At 38.3% G+C, this 10,716-nt stretch overlaps 1 long non-coding RNA gene across 6 annotated transcripts; it reads left to right on the top strand.

The window, feature by feature from the left end:
* Positions 1-3,432: 3,432 nt before the first annotated feature.
* LOC309493559 lies at positions 3,433-10,008 on the top strand. Of its 6 annotated transcripts, none has more exons than XR_014203987.1 (6): positions 3,433-3,766; positions 4,196-4,291; positions 4,912-4,979; positions 5,076-5,227; positions 6,875-6,964; positions 8,466-10,008. It is a non-coding gene; the product is annotated as an uncharacterized lncRNA (long non-coding RNA). The 6 variants fall into 6 exon arrangements; XR_014203988.1 differs by lacking the exon at positions 4,912-4,979 and adding an exon at positions 4,531-4,606; XR_014203991.1 differs by adding an exon at positions 4,531-4,606 and having other exon boundaries at positions 3,433-4,291.
* The last annotated feature ends 708 nt before the right edge of the window (positions 10,009-10,716 follow it).

The raw sequence follows: 10,716 nt of genomic DNA, 5'->3' as shown, positions 1-10,716 counted from the left end.
AATTGAATCCGGTGTGTTTGATTAGGGAGACAAAGAAAACCAGCAGTGTTGGGGGTCCTCCGGGAGCAGGGTTGAAGAACACTGCACTAGAACATGGGAACAAGTAAAAGGGAAGTACAAGAATATTCTTCAAAATGGTAATCTTTTCTACTTCTATTGTTCTTTGTCTCTTTTACAAAAGAAAAGCACCGTTAAATGTGTTTGTCTGTTTATAACAGCAACCAAGAAAAAGGCTGAGCTGAAAAAAAAAAAACAGGTGGTGGTCCTGCTCCCTCACATTATACCACATTATACCCCAGCAGTAGAGCTGGCCCTGGGGTTAAATGTGAACCGACCCATTGTGGAGGGCATCCCTGGGGGCAGCTCTTCCTCAGACCAACAGCCAGGAACCAGTAGCAGCAACACCTTCATTACTGGTAAATGAGCTTTAAATGATCTTGCTACACTGTAAAATATATCTTTTTTTTTTGCCGCATTAAATTAAGTAGGCCTATATAATCCAAATGGCTGGTACAGTAATTTCAGCTGTTAAATATTGAGTAGTGATCAATTGCTTTGACTTGTGAAGGTGAAAACTGCTGAACTTAAAGCTACAATATGCAAGAATTTTTGGCCTCTGGAGGGCGCTACATTCCAAACAACAACAACGTCGTAGCTTGATGACGATGTGAAGGAGCGTGGAATGATGGGAACTGTCGTTTTAAACTCCACCGTGGATGTAAACCAGTCAGACGGGAATCTAAAATCATGTTCATGGATGAGGCTAAGTTCTTTTTTTATAATGACATGCTTTTTGTGGCGTGGGGGGGGGGTTCAGCGCGGTCTGTAATGGGAGAGAGAAGAGACGAGCAAGTAGGTCAAGTGCAAATGACGAACACCTGTGTTTTATTGCAGTGATCCGCGTGGAGAGACCGCTTATAAGCCGCGCGCTGGAACGAGAGAGAGACTGAAGAGAAAATTGGACGCAGAGAAAGAAAACCGGTGGATCCGAGCTCTCATTTTTGAACTGTTTTGTGCCGTCGCGGTTGCCACGGTGAATGCGCGTTGTGCACGACTTTTGTTTGTTTTGCTTTATTTTAATAAAGTACGAGTCCCAGTCACGCCGACCCCTGTCTTCTTCCTTCCTGACTCTTGAACCTCATCACACTTTTATTTCATTAAAATGAATTAACCGCAAGAAAAGTAAGGTTTAATACTACATTGGTTATCATAGATGTTACGTCGAATTCATTGTTGTGATAACGCGGGGCAGTTTTACGTGTTCTAAACAATTGTTGTAAAAGTACATTCGAACATACCCACATCATTTGCCAAAATACTGATTAATATTTATGTATAACACATGCTATATTTATTTACATGGCCATAAACACCAGACGTGATAAACAATGTCAATAAACTAAACAGAAATCTAAAGCAATAATACTTCCCTTACATACCGAATGCTACATTAGGAAATATAAAATTAAGCATAACGTTACTTTGTCGACAGAACCAGCTGCAATCGGTAAAGAATAATTATGTTCCATAACGACTGCAAGAAACAAGCTACGTGTGTTGCTTGATAGACGCTACAACTACAACTTCCGCATTTGTCCAGGACTCCACGCAGTACGAGCGGAAACCGAGGGTAACGCGGATATGACGCAATTGACTGGCGACTCCCAGCTCCCCCCTGCTCTAACGCCCCGTTTCCTTGGTTAAAATCGCAATTTTCTCACGATTTAAAAATAGTTGGAAACATTTGGGATATTGTAAGTAATCAACTTAACAAAATATATAACACTGGCCTTGAGATTATGGGATATTTTAATGCAAAATTCTTGCATATTGTACCTTTAATGTAAGAATATTTTGCCATGAGTTACTGATCACATTTGTTCATATAGTGTAGTTCATTGTAATGCCATTGTGTTTCCTCTTTTGTGCAGTTTTACATAATACACCAACACTTGTACCTGTTCCCAAGAAAGTAGTGGCTGAAATATGTGCAGTAAGTGGACTTTTTCTAACTTTACATCAAAAGGGAAGAAAGTGCAACACTTTGTAATGCCCATTTGTTTCCATTGCACAGGACAGTGAAGAAACCCTCTCAGATGACTGTCCTTTGGAGGAAGTACTTGTAAGTGCATAAATAACTTTACTTCATTTATAGTAACTTGTGTACATATTATTTCTGACTGCAATATGAGTTGCAGGAGGAAAGGCCTACTGCACAAAGTGATACAGAGGTGGGCAGTGTAGTAACCTACTTGTACTTTTTATTTTTGTTGCATGAGGCTTGTGTTGACAGTTCTTTTTTATTTTTTTATTCTTTTTATCCAAACATGGCACAGGGTGATATCCGTATATAAACGGAATCTACAACAGAAAATTTAGTATTTTGACCTGAAAAAACAGAAAAATGAAGGGGAGAAATAGAACTTGACACCTTAAAGAAGAAAAAACTGGCACTAGAGATTGAGTTGCTTCAAAAGGAACTTCAGAGTAAGTGCTAAATACACTATTTCACACAGAGTACTATTGCTGACCTTGGATAACAATATATCTTATTGCAGGCAAAAGATGACCATCATTGGCTTTTCTTGACAAAGAATAATTGAAATAAAACTCAAGGAACTAAGCATGTTGTCTTGTCTTCTATCATTTAATGAAGGTTTTTGTTTTGAAAAAAAAAAAAAAAATGGTGTTCCACAATTCTGTCCCGTGCAGCTCTGCCACTAGGTTGGTCCAAGTGCACTGGCTGGAGGTCATCATCAGGCTGCACCTCCACCACAGGGGTCCTCTCCTTTCTGATGGTGGCACTATTGTGGAGTATGGCACATGCAACAATAATGTCACAGGCCCTGTCAGGTGCAACCCTCAGACACTGAAATCTTTCCTTTAGTTGCCCAAAGGTCATTTCAATGCGTGCCCTTGTCCTGGCTAGAGCTGCATTGAAACGGGTTTGTGGTCCGGGGTTTGGGTCAGGGAATGGCGTCATGAAATACTGCCTGCAGGTATAGCCCAAGCGGGAAGGAAGTCGACCGGAAGTTGAAGCCGGCCGCGTGCCACCATCTTGTAGCAGAACTTCACCTGCTGTTAGCATCCCATTGACTCCCATTCATTTTGACGTCACTTTGACAGTGAATAACTTTACATCTGAGGCGTTTGAAGACTCCATTTGTCCATTATTTATTTCTAAAGAAACACGACAATGTATAAAATGCTCCATTACCTTGTAGCTTACGTTATGGCCCCGTAAAAACAGTTTTTGTAAAAGTAGGCTAACGATTGCGTCATAACCACGCGACACTCTGTCGCACAGTAGAGAGATTACCGTATTGACGGGAGGAGAAGCTCGCGGGCAATCGGGGGGACGTGGAGGCAAAATGACAAAATAATTAATCAGAATACCTAGCAAAAGTTTCTCCTGCTCCTAGCTCATGCACTGTAAAAAATTATTTCCATGATTTGTTAACACAACATATTTTCTTTTGTCAAATCAACTTAGATGCACTAATGTTGTTCAGATAACAAAACATTTTAAGTTAAGGTTTATTAAACTAATGGCTTGGTGGCAATTCACTGATATAAAATAAAAACATTAGTTGATTCAACTAATAGAGAGTTCACTAGACTTCTGAGTCTTAGTTTTCCCTGCGCATGCGCCGGACGCCCGGGAGACGAGTACGACACAGACGACACTTGATTGACTTGAACGAGAGGGCGCGATTTTCTCCTCAGCTTGACAAGCTATAGCTTCTTCAGAAGCAGACGGTTTATGGTAAGTAATTTTAAAATTCAGTGTCTTAATAGACTGGTTTTCTCTAAGGGCAATGTAATTTATTTGCTAGGAAGCGAGAATTCAGAAGAAGGTTTAAATCTGTAATAATTTTGCCTCAGAAATTCCAGAAGTTCCCATTGAGGTTATTTTATATAGTGTTTCTTATCTTTACAGTTTAGTAAGGCTGTTAGTGAAGCGTTTCAACCTTAAAATAATCCCGATAAATAACAATATTTTAGTTATTTTTCATTTTTGTCTTGATTGAACACGAATGCGTATTGCCCGTTTTAAAATATGCATTCAGGTTAACGTTACATTTAAGAGAAGGAAACGGCAATAAGTAGGCTAATAGAGATTGAACTGTTAACGTTATACTTATGATTCTTAAGCAATAAGTGTTCAAATGAATCTTTTTATGTGATATTTCAGACGTGTTGAGCTTTTGAACATGTTTGCCAAGTTACACGACGTAACTTTGTAACACAGCTGAACGGGAAGGCGCCATATTCTTCTAGGCTGTTTATGGTAGGCTAAGTATTAATCTCAACTGGTTTTGTCTAATATTAATTTAATGTATTTCCTAGGCGGCAAAAACTCCGAAAATGGTTTAAATTTATTATAATTCTGCATCAGAAATGTCGTCCTCTTTTTCGTTGACCCGTTTCCATTGAGTCCATTTAATATACATAACGTTAACGTTAGTGGTTTAATGTTAACGTAGTAGCTTTCACACATGAGCCTTTTATACGTTTTTTACATTTTAGAGATTATGTGTGAACGGATCCTAAACATGTTAAAGATGTGAGGAGCAGATGGCCTGCTTTATTTACCCAGAGACAGGTTAGCATTCTTTACTAAAACATGGGTTAACTGTTACTTTTGTAATACAGCATTGCCTTGCATTATAAACCATCTTTTTTAAACTACCTATTCTAAAACTTAAAACACTTTATTTATTTATTTATTTTAATCTTTAGAACCCATTTCTCAATACTTGGGTTACTTTGTCAAAACTCTTCACACAGTAAGCACAACAGTGGTCTATGTGGGTTAAACTGTGGATAATTTATCACTGCTTTGGCACAAAATAAATTCAATGAATATATCTTTCAATTAATCTTTGCATGATTTCTTGTCTCTTACAGACAACCATTACCAAACCTGCAGGCCAATCTGCACGTTTACATAGGCTACTCTTTTGAAAACTGAAAAGGTGACCTCAGTATTGAGAAAATGTGTCCTAGCAATTGTTAATAAAAAAAATAAAAAAAAATGTAATATTCTAATTGTGGGTCTGTCATTTTACTAGATTGCTGCAAAATTTGGACGCATTGTGTCCACCGACATTAAGGCAACCTTTTTCCATGGGCTTGATGAGTAACGAGTAACGGATTTTTGCGGTTGTACCAAGCCAAAGACATTGGAGAACTCAAGACCCTGATTCAGTCTCTTAAGGATGATGTGAGTATATGTTAATTTATTTTTAGAAAAATGGTTCCAGTGTCATATGCCTGATTAATTAAAATTTCCATGCAACAGCATAGGCGTGTTTCCACTATCAGGCCAAAATCGAGCATGCTAGTGCGTGCCAGGGCCAGTCGTGCTTACACTGTCACTTCCAGGGCTTGATCAGGCCTCAAATGGACTTCCTCGGGGCAAATGGCCAGAGCTTTTTGGAGGTTTTTTATTATATAAAATAAATGTATCATGTTATTTTATCAGGCAACCAGCTAACTTCAACATTTAAGACAATTTTAGCAATTTTCAGTTCTCAAAACTCACTTTAAAGGGTTAGATCACCCAAAAATGAAAATTCTGTCAGTAATTACTCACCCTCATGTTGTTCCAACCGCGCAAGACCTTCGTTCATCTTCGGAACACAAATTAATATATTTTTGATGAAATCTGAGAGCTGATCACTCCTCCGTATAGGCTGCTAGGCTAGGTGGCCCAAACTTTGTTGGCCCAGAAAAGTTATTAAAGAGATCTTTAATATAGTCCAAGTGACTACAGTGGCTCAATCTTAAGTATATCAAGCGACGAGAATACTTTTTGTGTGCAAAAACAAACAAAAATAACGACTTTATTCCATTATTCATTTCCTTCTCTCTGGGCCTCGTAGTGTTTTTGCGCTGCGTGTCTGTGTTATACGTCATCACGCGTCACACACATGACCAGCGTTGGCCAATAGTGAGCCTACGTGGTGACGTGTAACACAGACGCGCTACGCAAAAACACTACGCGAACCAACTAGAGGTCCAGAGAGAAGGAAATGAATAGTGAATAAAGTAGTTATTTTTGTTTGTTTTTGCGCACAAAAAGTATTCTCGTCGCTTGATATACTTAAGATTGAGCCACTGTAGTCACTTGGACTATATTAACGATCTCTTTAATAACTTTTCTGGGCCAGCAAGTTTGGGCCATCTAGCAGCCTACGGAGGAGTCAGACAGAGCTCAGATTTCATCAAAAATATATTAATTTGTGTTCCGAAGATGAACGAAGGTCTTACGCGGTTGGAACAACATGAGGGTGAGTAATTACTGACAGAATTTTCATTTTTGGGTGAACTATCCCTTTAAGACACCAGCGAGTGTTGCGATTCGATGGAGATTCTGATCACTGTGAAGCAGATATATATTTATATGTGATGCTAAAGGCTACTTATGCTAACCATAGCGATAATAAATACACGTTTTATGTCTCTTTTTTCCCTTTCCCTTTTTTTCCCATTTGTTGATGCTCTTTTATATGAAATGATAAATACCAGTTTGATTCAGAATGATTGATAAGCACTCCTGACACAAAGTAATAAGTTAATGTCACTGTAACATTTTTATTGTAAAACATTGGTCAAATATTGATACTAGAATCTCAAGTCTTAAGTAATGGTGGGGTTGTCTGATGTTGTTCTATGGAGCCATGTTAAGGGTGGGTTTGAGGGAATCACTGCAGAGCTACTGGCCTGAAAGCGGAAAGCCTTAGTGCTCGAGGTCCGAGGCTATTGGCCCTCTCCCGGCACGCTGTTTGCCCTGGCTCGCACTGGCATGACAGTGGAAAAGTGGCTTATGACTACTAGTTTTTATTTAAAACAATGTTTTTCATTGCAGAGCTTAAACCAATCTAGAAGAGCACTTGTCCTTTTTGGGTTTCCTTACTTCCTTAAAGAGGAACCCTCCAAGTTCATCAAAATTTGTGAGGTATGTAAATATCATGTTTGTTGTAATACAATAAAGTCAGGGCTCAATGCTAAGGATTTTTTTCTACTGGCTTAGGCTATCACAGATACACATATCATAGTATTGATGCTTAAACAATATATTGTTCAGACCAAGAAAAGTCTATTTTTGTGTTTTAAAATATTTTATCAACACATTGCACTTTTTTGGACTGCAAAGCTAAAAGTTTTTCAGTAAAATAATTTATGTCACATTATTAGTGTCATATTTGTTTTTTTGTTTGTGTTTTTCTTATGGGGATGGGGTTTGGCCAATGACTTTTCTTTTTTTCAGGGGAGGGAGTCTACCCCATGTAGAATGTAAAGTTCTTTGGAGTAACTGAAATAATTTTAAGCTATTTTAAACCGACGTGGCCAAGACCTAGCATTATTGGTTTAAAATAATTAAAACATTAAAGAACATTTGCCATTAATTGTACTATAGATTAGGGCTGAACGATACATCGAATTTTCATCGTCATTGCGATATGAACTCGCGCAATGAACACATTGCAACAGACAGCCTGACACGATGAATAATGCCTGGTTCAGATTACAAGATTTTTGTGTCTGTTACGATAGTCACGGTGTCAGATTACACGATTTTGACTCTTGACTCGTGTCATGGACAAGAAACGTCAGACTACACGTTGCTTTCCGGCCAGTCATCGCGTGCCGTCACACGCGCACACACACACACACACACTCACTGTCCCTCGCTCAATCACTCACTTGCGCTCTCGCGCTGAGTCGCGCACACACACACGCTCACTCGCGTGCGCACACACACACACACTCACTGTCCCTCGCTCACTCACTCACACACACACACACACTCACCCGCGCACACACACACTTGCACGCACACACTCGCACGCACACACTCGCTCACTGGCGCACACACACACTCACTGTTGCTCGCACTCTCACTCACTCGCGCACACTCACTCTCGTTTAAATACTCAACCCGTCGTAGAGGGCCGTTAAAAAATTAAACATGCTAGTCTTTCTGTTGTGATGTCGTGAAGCATCGCAGATGCAACATAGGTTGTCGCCCACTATGACACTATACGAGATGAAACGATCGAATCTTGCGTCCCGACGCCCGTTGTCGTTTATGAATCCCCACAACACCCTACGTCAAACGGATCGTGCCAAAATCGTGTAATCTGAACCAGGCAGGTAATAAACGTTTGAGAATCACGCAAATAACCTATTTGAGAATCACGCAAAGAACCTATTAAAGTACTAAGACATGGGAACAGTATAGCTAACATTCACATTTGAATATTTATCGCAAGTCGTATCGTCATTGCAATATTAAACAAAGTTATCGCACATCGCAGCTTTTCCTCATATCGTGCAGCCCTACTATAGATTCTATGGACTATGCAGGCTCGCCTCTGTTTAAAACTCATTCATTGTTAACCTACAAATGCTTTGCACTTTTATGATTCATAGTAATTTCCCTTTTCTCTTATTAGCCAACTGATGAGGAAGAGGTGGTGAAGGGGATGAATGTTGGACTCTTGGTGGTCACAGAGAAGAACACTGCAAAACTTCTCCCAAAGGAAATAATTGATGTGGCTGTGGTGTTAGAGGAGGAGATTGTGCTTGATGGCTTAAAGGACGTGTCAAATGCCTTTGCTGTACTAATGGGGCTTCTTTATGCTCTGGATATCACTTACCCCAAAGAGGTCAAATATACATTTGAAGTACTCCAAAAAGTGCTCATGAAAATTGGTGGCGAGGCATGTTCGCGGAATAAGGAACAAACTGTTCAGTGTTTAGTGGAAGAGGATTTTACTCTCCCCTACTCACACGCACTGACATTCTGACTTGGTGTTTTTATTCATCAACTTTGAAGACAAAATCTCTGAAACAAATATAACTCTTTGCTAGCTCTAATGAAAAGGAGAAAATCATTTTGTTCAAAGATATGCAACTTCAATGTAAGTGTTTATTTTTTATATATGCTGCATCTTTCTCACCTTTTTTACCCCTGACCTGTTTTCATGCCTGATAATTGAAGTAATCCATGTGAGTCCAGTGGATTGAGCTCAAGTTTATGAAGTGAGTGCTTTTTTTGCACAAAAAAAACGTGAATGTGCGTTGAAGATTGATAGATTAATATTTGGGTAAATATTTTTATTTTTGCACTAAGCACTCACATCGCTTCATAAACTTAAGGGTTAAACCACTGGAGTCACATGGATAACTTCTATGATGTCTTTATTACATTTCTGGGGCTTTAAAGTGGTAGTTGCATAGGCTGTCAATGAATGGACAAAAAGCTCTCAGATTTCATTAAAAATATCTTAATTTGTGTTCCAAAGACGAATTAATGTCTTACAGGTTTGGAATGACATGAGGGTGAGTAATGACAAATTTCATTTTTGGGTGAACTTACCCTTTAAATGCTGTTTGAGAAATGCTTTTTAATATTTGTTGAGATTTGTTATGAATAGTGGCCTGATATTTTGTGGTTTGCTTGTCAACAGTTTTCTTATTTCATTCACTTTATGAGGTTGTACATACTCGCATACTCCATACTTGTATTGTTTTATTGAACAGACAAAATATTGTTTTGAGCAAATGATTTTCATGTGTAATGTTCATTAAATGGGTTTTTTGTTTTTAATTCTATTGCACTTAATTCAAGCTGATGTTAATGTCATCACACTGACATTTGTTTATTCTCACACATGCTTGACATTTATAGCAGCAGCTTGTATCCTGTTGCTTTAATGTATTTTTTTCAAACAGCAGTTAATTCTCTCATAGGCCTACTAATTTATACTAAGATATACTTGTCAGACAATTCAATTAATTAATATTTTTGTGAATGTTATAATAAATGTTAAAGTTATGGTTTATTTGTGCTCTGTTATTCCAGAATTTGTTTTAACAAAAAAGCTTTTGTCATGTTAAGTTGTGTTGAAGTTGACTTAACTCATAATTTTAAGGCAACCGTGTAAACTTCTTAGTTAATTGTTACAACAAACTATATGTAGTTAAGATTACGCTGAGTTAACTCAAAATGAAGTTGACTTAACTCATAATTTTAAGGCAACCGTGTAAACTTCTTAGTTAATTGTTACAACAAACTATATGTAGTTAAGATTACGTTGAGTTAACTTAAAATAGTTTGTTCATATAATATTGAATTAAGTTGAGTGAATTTAAATTTGTAAGTTAACTTAATCCCTTTGATTGCTTGAATAAGTTGATACAATATTTAATCCTAAATTATGACAACAAAATCACTTGTTGTAAAAACTCACATTTTTAGGTTCAATGAACTCAAAATTTTAAGGCAACCAGGTAACTTACTTTTTTTAGTCAAACTAACAAATCATTTTTTACAGTGTGGACACCTCCTACTCACGATCTCCGTCTCTGCAAGATTCGGAAGGGAATGATTCAGATTTCTCATGCCACAGCCACTAGAAGACAGACGGGTTGCTCACGTCACATCTACGTCGTCAAGCTCAGTTTGAGTCTGCGCGTCAGGAACGGAAGTCCTAAGAAATCGCTGAAAATGGGCTTCACTTGCCTCAATTGAGTTCCAATGAGATGACTCTGTCCATTTCTTATACTGTCTATGGTATAGCCCCTGTCACCAAGCAGGATCCCGTCGTAAGCACCTGGAAAAATGCAGTTTTGTTAGGCTCAGAATAAATGTATGTAATACAGTGAGCTTGATATTAAATATTTCCTTACCACGTTCAAATA

This window comes from Leuciscus leuciscus, assembly GCF_965113295.1.
Source record: "Leuciscus leuciscus genome assembly, contig: SUPER_2_unloc_7, whole genome shotgun sequence".
In the NCBI taxonomy this organism is placed as follows: domain Eukaryota; kingdom Metazoa; phylum Chordata; class Actinopteri; order Cypriniformes; family Leuciscidae; genus Leuciscus; species Leuciscus leuciscus.
The sequence above is the reverse complement of the archived record's forward strand: the minus strand, read 5'-3'. Positions and strand labels throughout refer to the sequence as shown.